This window comes from Schistocerca piceifrons, chromosome 8 (assembly GCF_021461385.2).
Source record: "Schistocerca piceifrons isolate TAMUIC-IGC-003096 chromosome 8, iqSchPice1.1, whole genome shotgun sequence".
Classification (NCBI taxonomy): Eukaryota; Metazoa; Arthropoda; class Insecta; order Orthoptera; family Acrididae; genus Schistocerca; species Schistocerca piceifrons.
Window position 1 is genome coordinate 292,828,119 of NC_060145.1, and position 13,468 is coordinate 292,841,586.

Genomic DNA, 13,468 nt, shown 5'->3' on the forward strand with positions numbered 1-13,468 from the left:
TTAACAACACAAATCCTGCGGCGCATCGTCTGAACTTCATCCCTATAAAGATGAGTATCAATGTGATAGATACGTTTTCAGTCTACACTGTGTCAGGTAGCGAAAGTTCAATTACAACCACCCTGTAGACTGTGGCAGCATCTGCCGGACACGGCAGTGTTGATGTTGCTCTTGGAGAAGTTCAACAATTCCGCTTTCATATTTTTACGAGAAATGACAATCAGCGGCGGAACAAACATGGCAGTTGCACTCATGCAGGTTATCAGTGTCACCAGGGATCCTCTCTCTTGTGATGACAAACTTCCTACCTGTTTCTTGCTCTTCAAACTAATAACTTTTGTACGTCGATTCTGAACAACGGTTATTCCCGCATCATCTACGTTAAACATTTTGTCAGGATTGAAACCGATCTTTTCTAGTTCAGGTTCCAGAAGGTCGAAAAAGGAATCAACGTTTTTCTTTGAAAAACTTTTAGCTCTAGCCAAAGAAACGGACTCTGGTCTTCTTAAACTAAGACAGGAATGACGCTTTATAAAATTTCTGAGCCATTTTTTTCCCGCCGCTCCTTTTCAAAGCGCGAACGGATGTTCGATGTCATTTCTCACTGCTATTTGGAAAGCAAGTTGCCTTACGTCACATGAACGTAACCCAAAATACCTACTTTTTATTACTTTACAATAACGTACCAATTTTTCTTCCAAGTCATTTCCTAACACACAAGATTTTCGTTTTTTTTTTTACCAAACTTTCAACGTTTTTTATAGTCTTCTGTGGTTGATTTGGGCAACGGCCTTGCCGCAGTGGATACACCGGTTCCCGTGAGATCACCGAAGTTAAGCGCTGTCGGGCGTGGTCGGCACTTGGATGGGTGACCATCCAGGCCGCCATCCGCTGTTGCCATTTTCGGGGTGCACTCAGCCACGTGATGGCAATTGAGGAGCTACTCGACCAAGTAGTGCCGGCTTTGGTCAAGACGGCCGGTAGAGCGGTGTGCTGACCCCACGCCCCTCCTATTCGCATCCTCCACTGAGGATGACACGGCGGTCAGATGGTCCCGTTAGGCCACTCGTGGCCTGAAGACGGAGTGGTTGATTCGGGAACGTGGTAGATTTTTGCTGCTTTCAAATACGCATATTTCTTCTCTTTAACGGCATTTACTGCTTCTGTCATTGCTTACGCGTCCCAGTGTTTCGTTTTCTTGATTGGTTTCGACAACGCCATCTACAAAAGAAATATAACATAAATAAAAACAAAGCTAAGCCAACTATCAGATATCCGGTAGTTTGAATCATCTCACTCTCCAATAAAAGGAAAGACCAGCATATAAGAAAGACAGTATTTAACAAACACATTATTTCGAAATATTGTTGAGAAGTTGAAACTATAAGCTTTCCCACTGTATAGAACGTATAACCGTATACACTTACATTTAGTCGATAGGGCCGGCCGGTGTGGCCGTGCGGTTCCAGGCGCTTCAGTCTGGAACCGCGTGACCGTTACGGTCGCAGGTTCGAATCATGCCTCGGGCATGGATGTGTGTGATGTCCTTAGGTTAGTTAGGCTTAAGTAGTTCTAAGTTCTAGGGGACTGATGACCATAGATGTTAAGTCCCATAGTGCTCAGAGCCATTTGAACCATTTAGTCAATGGCTGCGCGTGTAGTGAACTCTGCAGAATATTACCAAACTCCGAATTCACTCTGTCAACCACTTCACCACGAAGCACGATTGGTACCGTGGCAGAACTCAAAATGGCGTCTCAGCGGACCAATACTTAACATTTCCCGCCACCTGCGACAGAGTGCAGTCGTTACTTGATTAGAAACCTTACTATGCGATAAGTAGGAACTATCCTATAATCGGCCACTTTCCCCTAAATAATAAGTATGGATACGAGCCTCAGTTAGGGAGTCCTACTCGCAGCTGGCCAATGTTTTACAACGACCCTGCCCAATGCTCGATGATACGTTTCGGGTAAATACATAATGTCTGTGTGGGCTTGGTTTAGCAGTGGCTGTTTCTTCGCATTTCCAGTGCACAGTGACATCACCAGCAGTCGACGTGGACAGCTCTAGAAGGTTCAGTTGACATCCAATGACTAATCGACGTTCGAAGTCACTGAGTTCTCCTGCTGATCCGTTCTACGGTTTCTGCTTCTCTGCTGAAAAAAAAAAAAACGTCTCGGCGCCTCTTATATGGCAGTCTAGTAGTCAGTTTCGCATTAACAGGGGTGTCGGGATACTTGCGATCAGGAGGTGCTTACGGAACGTGAAGGGTGTGGCCTGGCGTAGTCCCTCAGATATCGATTCACTCGTGGAAATTTTCAGAAGCGCCTCGAATTGCTAACGTAGTCGGTACGACGTGCATAAACAAACAACATGGCACTGCTCAGAGCCGGTGGCAGCCGCGCAGTGTGCGGGCAGTGGCGAGGCGCGGCCCGGGATCGCCAGCGACCGTGGGGCGGCGCCCACTGGCCAGACAATGCTCTCTGTGGAGCGGGTGTCCGCGTGCTGTTAGCACGGCTCGGGCCGCGCCTCGCTACGGCTGCCACGCCGGTAGCGGACAGCGCAGGACACCACAGCACTGCGCAACACAACACAACACAACACAATGCGCACCTCGCGTCCGCTGCAGCCGCCCACGCCTGCCGAGGTCGCGGCCGTGGCGACCGTCCGCCACGCGACACGTGCCTACTACTGCAGCCGGCACACACCACACGTGGTGAGTTCTCGATGCGAGGGTAACGTGGTCAGCAGAAAATTCAGCTACTTTGTATACGAACATTCCTCTACCATTTCTTCTTTGGCCACTGTTATTGTTAATAATTGGTGTTTAAATGTATTCTCTACAATAAACTAGCTGAGTATCGGTGTTACCCGAGAATGTCTTTATTTCAATCTTCTATTAACCCATCTCCTCCTTCCCCCTGTTCTGTCTATCTCTAGAGAAAGTCTCTGTCCACCTCTTCCACTTCCTGTCTCTGTCCACTCCTCCAACCCCCTCCTCTCTCAGCTCAACTGCTCCTCCTCCTTCTCTATTTCAATCTGCTCCTCTCCCTCTTGCCATCTGCTCTTTCCCTCTTTCATCTTCTCCTCCCCCTCTAATTCCATTTCCTATTCTCTCCCTCTCTTTGTCAGTCTCCACCACTCCCTGCCTCTGTCCAATTCCTCCTCTTTCCTATCACTGTCCATCTCCTACTCTTACTGTCCATCTCCTCCTCTCCTCTATCTCTGTCTGTCTCCTCCTCCTCCTGCTTCGCCTTCCTGTCTGTCAGTCTCAAATAGTTCAAATGGCTCTAAGCACTATTGCACTTAACATCTGAGGTTATCAGTCTCCTAGACTTACAACTACGTAAACCTAACTAACCTAAGGACATCACACACATCCAGGCCCAAAGCAGGATTCGAACCTGCGACTGTAGCAGCCGCGTGGTTCCGGACTGAGGCGCCTAGAACCACTCAGCTCTATCTCCTAGTACTCCATTCTCTCTCCACTTTATCACACTTGCCCAACAGGAGGCTGTTGGTTCTTACCCTTACCGAATTTCTTTCCAGATTGTAACTAATATGTGTACCAAATTTGACTGAAATTGTTCCAGGGGTTTAAGATGAGATTTTTACCTGTGGCTTTGCCGGGATACGCACATGTCACATATACAGGGTATACAGTTCTAAGCAAAGAAGGGAAAGCAGAAAGGTGGAAGGAGTATATAGAGGGTCTGTACGAGGCCGATGTACTTGAGGACAATATTATGGAAATGGAAGAGGATGTAGATGAAGATGAAATGGGAAATACAATACCGCGTGAAGAGTTTGACAGAGCACTGAAAGACAACACGTGAGGCAATACTGACCTTACGACTTATTTTAGAAGATAGATTAAGGAAAGGCAAACCCACATTTCCATCATTTGTAGACTTAGAGAAAGGTTTTGACAATGTTGACTGGAATACTCTCTTTCAAATTCTAAAGGTGGCAGAGGTACAATACAGGGAGGGAAAGGCTATTTACAATTTGTACAGAAACCAGATGGCAGTTATAAGAGTCGAGGGGCATGAAAGGGAAGCAGTGGTTCGAAAGGGAGTGAGACAGAGTTGTAGCCTCTCCTCGATGTTATTCAATCTGTATATTGAGCAAGCAGTAAAGGAAACAAAAGAAAAATTCGGAGAAGGTATTAAAATCCATGGACAAGAAATAACAACTTTGAGGTTCGTCGATGAAATTGTAATTCTGTCAGAGACAGCAAAGGACTTGGAAGAGCAGTTGAACGGAATGGACAGTGTCTTGAAAGGAGGTTATAAGATGATCATCAACAAAAGCAAAACGAGGATAATGGAATGTAGTCAAATTAATTCGGGTGATGCTATGGGAATTAGATTAGGAAATGAGACACTTAAAGTAGTAAAGGAGATTCGCTGTTTGGGGAGCAAAATAACTGATGATGGTCGAAGTAGAGAGGATATAAAATGTAGACGCAATGGCAAGGAAAGCGTTTTTGAAGAACAGAAATTTAACATCGAGTATAGATTTAAGTGTCAGGAAGTCATTTCTGAAAGTAATTGTATGGAGTGTAGCCATGTATGGAAGTGAAATATGGACGATAAATAGTTTGGACAAGGAGAGAATAGAAGCTTTCGAAATGTGGTGCTACGGAAGAATGCTGAAGATTAGGTAGGTAGATAACATAACTAATGAGGAGGTATTGAATAAAATAGGGGAGAAGAGGAGTTTGTGATACAAGTTGTCAAGAAGAAGGGACCGGTTGGTAGAACATGTTCTGAGCCATCAAGGGATCACAAATTTAGCATTGGAGGGTAGCGTGGAGGGTAAAAATCGTAGAGGGAGACCAAGAGATGAATACACTAAGCAGATTTAGAAGGATGTAGGTTGCAGTAAGTACTGGGAGATGAGGAAACTTGCACAGGATAGAGTAGCATGGAGAGCTGTATCAAACCAGTCTCAGGACTGGAGACCACAACAAACAACATAAAGTCCGGGAAAACTTTCAATTATTTATTGCACAAGAACCAAAAATTGTACATATATCATATATATGTCATTTTGAAGATAATCCCTGGAAGTTTTTTTTCATATATACCGCCACAGAGTAGTTTGGTACTTTGCCGATAGTCTGCGCTAGTCGCAAACATGGTGAGTTCACGTGCGGAGCGAGCTTTCTCTGTGTTGGAGTTCGACAAAAACAAGTGTGCTACAGCTGTTCAGCCAAGTACGGGAAGAAGGCACCAACAAAGATCTGGTGTATGTACCGCCTCTAGCACGTGATGTAGCAGAGCTACGGCAGAGATTACGGGAAGCGACTGCCACAGTCGCCATGCTGGGACAGATATGGCAAGAATTCCATTACCGTACTGATGTCTGCTGGGTCGCTCATGGTTCGCATATCGAATGTTTGTAAAAAAACACTTTCAGAGTTTCTCTTCAAAATCAAAATGTATAACATCTGTACAATGTTTAGTTCTTGACTAATAAATAATTGAAAGTGTTCCCGGAATTTATGTACACCCTGTATTTCACAGATATATAACATATTTCACACTTATTTGTACACATATATTTCAAGTGCGTGTCTAGAGAATTTCGCCATGTGCTTTCATTTTCACACAGATCAATGTATATGGTGTTGTGTCTCCTGGCCGACCGGGGTGGCCGGGCGGTTCTAGGCGCTACAGTCTGGAACCACGCGACCGCTACGGTCGCAGGTTCGAATCCTGCCTCAGGCATGGGTGTGTGTGATGTCAAAAATGGCTCTGAGCACTATGGGACTCAACTTCTGAGGTCATCAGTCCCCTAGAACTTAGGACTACTTAAACGTAACTAACCTAGGGACATCACACACATCCATGTCCGAGGCAGGATTCGAACCTGCCACCGTAGCGGTCTCGCGGCTCCAGATTGTAGCGCCTAGAACCGCACGGCCACTCCAGCCGGCTGTGTTATGTCCTTAGGTTAGTTAGGTTTAAGTAATTCTAAGTTCTAGGGGACTGATGACCTCAGAAGTTAAGTCCCATAGTGTTCCGAGCCATTTTTGTTGTGTCTCCTGAACTATGTACCGTTTCATGACGTATTTTGCTAGGTACAATAAGCGGCATATATGGATGGTGTCTGCGAAGTGTGTTGCAAGTAGAGTTAATGCCAAAGAAGTAAGAAGTTAAAACGACATGCATGAATCGGTAGTTTTTGATGTATATCTCCTGAACTATATGTCGTATACTGGCATATTTTTGTAGGAACATTCAGCGGCATATATGGATACTGTCTGCAAAATCTGTTGTGAATGGGGTTAGTCGTAAATAAGTAATAAAACGTCATGCTTCATGTGCCGCTTTTACTGCGTGAACAGCGAAAATATACTAAGCGACGAACGTTTTTGGGTGTCACCGCCAGACACCACACTTGCTAGGTGGTAGCTTAAATCGGCCGCGGTCCAATTAGTACATGTCGGACCCGCGTGTCGCCACTGTGTGATCGTAGACCGAGCGCCACCACAAGGCAGGTCTCGAGATACGGACAAGCACTCGCCCAGTTGTACGACGACATTGCTAGCGACAATACGGACGAAGCCTTCCTCTCATTTGCCGAGAGACAGTTAGAATAGCCTTCTGCTAAGTCCATGGCTACGACCTAGCAAGGCGCCATTAGCCTTACCTACTTTGAGAGTTATCGTATAAATGTCTCAAGAAGAACGTTGTAAACCAACAAAGATCAAAAGTTAAGTATAAAGCAGCTATGTACTTTTCTTGCTACCATTCAATAGTTACCCTGTTCCAGACTTGACGCCAGTCGGCGTGTGTGTACGCGTGCCTTTCGGCTCCCTTCCCAGTGTGGCGTAGCTAGCTTGTTACGCCACAACAGATTGGCGACGAGAGAAGTGTTCTTTCTGATTGCTTACATTTACTTGTGTCATGGCTTCGCCAGATGTACTGTCCGAATTTGATCGCTTCCAGAATCAGCAGACGCAGGCGTTATTGGATGCCCTTGGACAGCTCGTCCAGGGTTAACGTGCCATTCAAACCGATGCGGCAGCCGCTGCTTCACCGCTACCGCAGCCGCTGCTTCACCGCTACCGCAGCCACAACTCGCAGTTGCACCGCCTTTTAGGCACTACGGTCCAGCGCAAGAATCGTGGCCAGAATGGTCCCGACAGTTTGGTTTTCATCTAGCCGCCTACAGAATTCAAGGTAATGAGCGGTAGCCGTTTTTGCTTTCTTGTGTCGGTGTGTCCACCTACCGTGTGATAGTGAAATTGTTTCCCCGGGGCGACGTAGCAACTCTGTCCTACGAAGAAATTTTGTCTGCTTTAGATGCCTATTTTAAAGAAACAGTTAATGTGGTTGCAAAACGGTATACATTTTTTCGTACAAAACGTACGGCCGGTCAAACTGATAGGGAGTGGGTTGCAACTTTGCAAGGCCTTACAAGGGACTGTGCCTTTGATTGTGACTGTGGCCTTTCTTATTCAGATACAATGGTACGTGATGCAATTGCACAGAACGTTTCTGATGTTCGCATACGGGAGCAAATTTTGAAACTAGTTAATCCCTCCCTTCAACAAGTGATAGACATATTGGATAGACAAGACACACTTGACTGTGCTCAGGAATCTTTCGAAACTTCGCCAGCAGTGTGTAACATTAACCGGCCCGCCGGGCGAGCTGCGCGGCCCGGTAATCTGCCCTCGCGCACTTCGACGCAGCTGCCGCCGCGCTCTAAACCAGGTGTGCCGCGCCAGCACACAAATGCAGTGAAATCATGCCCGCGGTGTGCTACTCGACATTCGCATGAACATTGCCCGTCACGCCAAGCTATTTGCTTTTTCTGCAATAGGAAAGGACATGTTCAAAGTGTTTTCCAGAAAAAGCTCAGATCAGACAATCACAACCATTCCCGGCCCTTTGCTTCGCGCCGGAATCGAACCGAGGACACTCAGGCTTGTGGACCTTCGCCCATGGATATTCATGTAGTTAATTCCGCTTCGTCCAGTGCCACTTTCCCTAACAGTGACTGTGTTCGTCCCACAAACACTGTGCGTCGACGTCGCCGGACATCACGTCAATTAGCAAGTGATTCTGTACAAGTGTCTGTTCAAATTGCACACAACAGTCACTCTTGTCGTCAGCAGGACAATAAACTTTTTGTAGATTTGGACTTTAATGGCAAGGTCATACCATTCCAGCTCGATACCGGAGCTGCAGTTTCATTGCTCAATCACGACACGTACAAACAACTGGGCGCACCTCCGTTGCGTGCCGCAAATGTTAAGTTCCATAGTTATTCAGGACAGAATATACCTGCGTTAGGACAGTGCAGCCTTCTTGCCACATACAAGGGACAAACGAGACTTGTGTCATTTTACGTTCTTCGTTCTTCTACTCCAGTGAACTTGTTTGGTTTAGATTTATTTCAGTTGTTTAACATGTCTATTGTAAATCAGGTCCTATCAGTGAATCAGACTGTGCCTTCAGACAGTGTTTCTCGGCTATGTGACGAATTTGCAGACATTTTTGCACCAGGCTTAGGTTGCGCTAAAAACTATGAAGCACATTTGGAACTGAAAGTAAACGCGCAACCGACATTTTTCAGAGTGCGCAATGTTCCCCACGCATTGCGTGATGAGGTCGCCAGAACATTAAACGATCTAGAATCACAAGGTGTGCGTGAATGTGCGCAATGCCTCTTCCCTTTCAGCTCCGCTTCATCGCTTACGCCGTACAGGTGTTCCGTTCGTCTGGACGACGGAATGCGAACGCGCCTTTCGCCAGTTGAAATCGGCGTTGCTTTTTCATACATGCCTTACGCCATTCGATCCCCAGAAACCCCTTTTGTTGATGGTAGATGCATCGGATTTCGGGATCGGTGCTGTGCTTGCGCACAAAGTTGGCTCCCATGATCGCCCTATTGCCTTTGCGTCCAAATTGCTCTCGTCTGCGCAAAGAAATTATTCCCAGATTGAGAAAGAAGCTTTGGCTCTCGTGTTTGGTGTTACTAAGTTCCATGATTTTCTGTATGGTCGTCACCTTACCGTCATCACAGACCACAAACCTTTGACATCGCTTTTTCATCCGAACAAGCCTGTACCTCCACGTACAGCGCAGAAATTCATTCGCTGGTCTATTTTCCTCTCGCAGTACCGCTACGATATCTTGTATCGGTCCACTGCTAAGCACGGAAACGCCGATGCGTTGTCCCGTTTGCCTGTTGCTGAGGATAAAGCATTCGATTCTTCCGAACTTGCTTGCATGTTCATTGATTCGGAAACCAATGAAGTGGTCGAATCGTTTCCGATTGATTTACGTCGTGTCGCTACAGCCACAGCTGCTGACCCTGTCCTTGCTACAGTTTTGCGTTTTGTTGCTACGCAATGGCCCTGCTCAAAGTCACGGATCGAGGATCCGTTGGTTCGCCGATTTTTTGCTCACAGGGAGAGACTTTTTGTTCGACGTGGTGTTTTGTTGTTGCGTTCTGATAATGATCAGTTCAGAGCCGTGGTCCCGCGTTCGTTACAGTCCTCTGTTTTACGGCTTCTTCACCAAGGACATTGGGGTATAGTGCGAACGAAACAACTTGCTCGTCAGCACTGTACTTGGTTCGGAATCGATGCTGCGATTACGAATATGTGTTCTTCTTGCATGGCGTGTGCCGAACAACAATCCGCACCGCCGCGGAAAGTCTTTGCATGGCCAAAAGCCACTTCCCCTTGGCAACGCTTGCACATCGATTTTGCTGGTCCATTCTGGAATGCTCGATGGTTGGTTCTCGTAGATGCCTTCAGTAATTTTCCTTTTGTTGTCCGGATGTCTTCCACGACGTCCTCCGCCACCATCCAAGCGTTGTCTGCTATCTTTTGCATTGAAGGTCTTCCGCAGACTATTGTTTCCGACAATGGCCCACAATTCATGTCCGCAGAATTTCAGTCATTCTGCCAGGCCAATGGTATTCAACATCTGACATCCGCGCCGTTTTCGCCTCAGTCAAACGGTGCCGCTGAACGATTGGTCCGGACTTTCCAGTCACAGATGTTGAAGTTGAAAGAGTCGCATTCTCGGGAGGACGCCTTGTTGCTCTTTTTGTCCTCGTATCGCTCTCAGCCCCGAGATGGTCGCTCGCCGGCTGAGTTGCTCCACGGTCGTCGTCATCGAGCCTTGATGTCTTTGCTGCATCCGCCGCATCAGGTTCCTGTGCAGCGGCAGACTCCTGCTTTTGCTCCGGGCGACGTTGTATTTTATCGCAACTATCGAGGTTCACGGCGTTGGCTCGCAGGGCGCATTCTTCGCTGCCTCGGCCGCGCGATGTATTTGGTGTTGGCGGCCTCTGGTGAGGTGCGTCGGCATCTCAATCAGCTGCGCCTCTGTCGTCGCACGGGTTCTGCCGCTCCCCGTCTGCTTTCAGCGACGGTGCCGTCCGGTCAGCGCCCTGGGGACCCATCTACTGGCTCGCCTAATCCCCAGGTGTTACCGACGCTGCCTTCCATTTTGCCCCATGGCGACGCGCCTCCGCAGCCGCCGCCGCCGCCGCCTGTTCTCCTGCCGGCGCCGCCCGCAGTGGACGCTTTGCTGCAGCCACCAAGCGCCTCCCTGGGTCACGCGCCGCCGATCGCTTCCCGTGACCAGCCGTCCTCCGCCATGGACCTCTTGCCCGCTCCGGACCACATGACGTCATCGCGCGTCGGATGCCCAGACGCAATGGAGGTCGACCCTTCGGCCCCTCCAGTCTCTTTACGGGCGCATACACTGCATGTTGACGTGCACCCTGGACTAGGTTTTCAGGCGTTTCCTAGATCCCCTCGGACCGAATGGCCGGGTGCGGGTGGCACAGCCTCGCCAGTTGTTAGGCTCCCCACCTCATCGCATACGTCAACATGGGGCCCTCTCCACGGCGGGCGGAAGCCTTATAACACGACCGTTCGCCGATTTGCGGGGGAGGAATGTGGTGTCACCGCCAGACACCACACTTGCTAGGTGGTAGCTTAAATCGGCCGCTGTCCAATTAGTACATGTCGGACCCGCGTGTCGCCACTGTGTGATCGCAGACCGAGCGCCACCACAAGGCAGGTCTCGAGATACGGACAAGCACTCGCCCAGTTGTACGACGACATTGCTAGCGACAATACGGACGAAGCCTTCCTCTCATTTGCCGAGAGACAGTTAGAATAGCCTTCTGCTAAGTCCATGGCTACGACCTAGCAAGGCGCCATTAGCCTTACCTACTTTGAGAGTTATCGTATAAATGTCTCAAGAAGAACGTTGTAAACCAACAAAGATCAAAAGTTAAGTATAAAGCAGCTACGTACTTTTCTTGCTACCATTCAATAGTTATCCTGTTCCAGACTTGACGCCAGTCGGCGTGTGTGTACGCGTGCCTTTCGGCTCCCTTCCCAGTGTGGCGTAGCAAGCTTGTTACGCCACAACAGTTTTCTTCCTTTCGTCATTTTACGGGGCTCGTCAACGAGAAGAAGTATCGTAGAGGTATGGAATCATGTGTTAAGTTTGTTGCAAGTCTGTATGTGGTCTAATTCTCAAATGCTGAATGACTGAAGTGTGGGTATTCTCCGGTCGTGGACTATATTGCTTTTTCACCACCAAGCTCATTCATTTCTTATCCACACAGTGATGATTTCCAGACAGGAAGTGGTATGTGTACCACGTTTGGGTGAAATCGGTCCAATGGTTCAGGACGAGATGTGGAACATACATACATCGACATATACGGACATCCATTATTATAATATGTGTGCATATCCCAATGGTACTTCCGTTCCCTTTACTTGAACAAAAACACAAATTACAAGCTCGGCACTGGCATGGGCGTCTGCAGAAATTTGTCGAGGAGGGGGCACGACTGTAAAAGTTAAATTATTTTTATAGCTCACTACTGCGTGACGTGTCTCAAGAAATAAATTTTACGGAAGTATGTAAAGCATAATCTATCTCAAACGCTCGATAACTATCCAGTCAATATATCTTCGAAGGTATGTTTCTGGTTCATCTTAAAGGTAAGCAAATTCCATTAGTACAGCCTAACAGACTAGACTTCGTCTGTTTTATTCAGCATGTTATTGGTTAGACATGGCAACTGGACTACAGAACTTATAGCTCTGTAGTTGGATGTCGAACATACTTTTGCAGACTTTCGGGGCATTCCTTACACTAAAACAAGAAAAAAGTTCGCACAAATGTATATCCGGAAATCCTCCGTTTTCGAATTATTGATGAAAGTTGAACTTCAAATGCTTTTCCGGTACAGTCTAAGAACTTCACTTATCAATGCACCCGTCTGCCTAACTGTATTCTGACTGGCACTGTGTCGCTAGGAGGACTTGTTTACGTTCGCTATTCAATTGACATCAACGGAAAATTTGGAAATTTGTGGTAAGGGCAACGGGACCAAACTGCTGAGGTCATAGGTCCCTAGGCTTATGCACTACTTAATCTAACTTAAACTAAGTTACGCTAAGGACAACACACACACACCCATGCCCGAGGGAGGACTCGAACCTCCGATGGGGGGAGCCGCGCTGACCGTGAAAAGGAGCCATAGACCGCGCGGCTACCCCGCGCGGCTGTCAGCAACGTGTCCATTATGTACGTGTACTACAGGCAGTGAGGTAAGTTAAGGTGTTGTGTTCAAACATGGCAGAATACCAATTTCATAAGCGGAAGACATGATTTTTGCGTATGGCTGTGTGTATGGTAACGTACACGGGGCTGCACGGCCGTATCAGACGGCGTTTCCAGACCACAGACAGCCGAGTCATCCAAACTTTGGTGCTGTGTATCGTATCAACGCAGACTACTGACTGAGGAAGACCACGTGTTGCACGCACGCCTGATCAGGAAGGGCACGTTCTTCGTGCCTCTGAACAAGAGCCAGGTATTAGCGCAAGACAAGTGGCCCTGAGGTACGTTACATCTCCAAATTCAGAATGGTTTATACCTAACGAGCAGCTCATGTATCCGTACCATCTCCAACTTGTGCAGGGCCTTACGCCTACCAATCATCTACCATGAGAGAACCTTTGCCGTTGGTCTGATGCACTAACTGCCAATCCGTTGTTCGTGTCTCCATTTTTGTTTGCAGACAAGGATCTTTTGGAAGAGAAGGAAAAACAAATTTCCACAACCAAAATACAGCACTGACCGCAATCCTCATGCTAAAGTACAGACTAGAGATCAGAATATTTCGGACATGTCCGAAAGAACGGACACCATATCCATATAAGTATATAGTTCTGGCAATACCGGCCATGACCTTCAAATGGTTCAAATGGCTCTGAGCACTATGGGACTTAACATGTGAGGTCATGAGTCCCCTAGAACTTAGAACTACTTAAGCCTACCCAACATAAGGACATCACACACATCAATGCCCGAGGCAGGATTCGAACCTGTGACCGTAGCAGTCGCGCGGTTCCGGACTGAAGCGCCTAGAACCGCTCGGCCACACTGGCCGGCGC

General features: G+C 47.7%; 1 pseudogene; it reads left to right on the forward strand.

Annotated features, from left to right (window-relative positions):
- Positions 1–782: 782 nt before the first annotated feature.
- Positions 783–900, forward strand: LOC124712857 (annotated as a pseudogene).
- Positions 901–13,468: the final 12,568 nt, after the last annotated feature.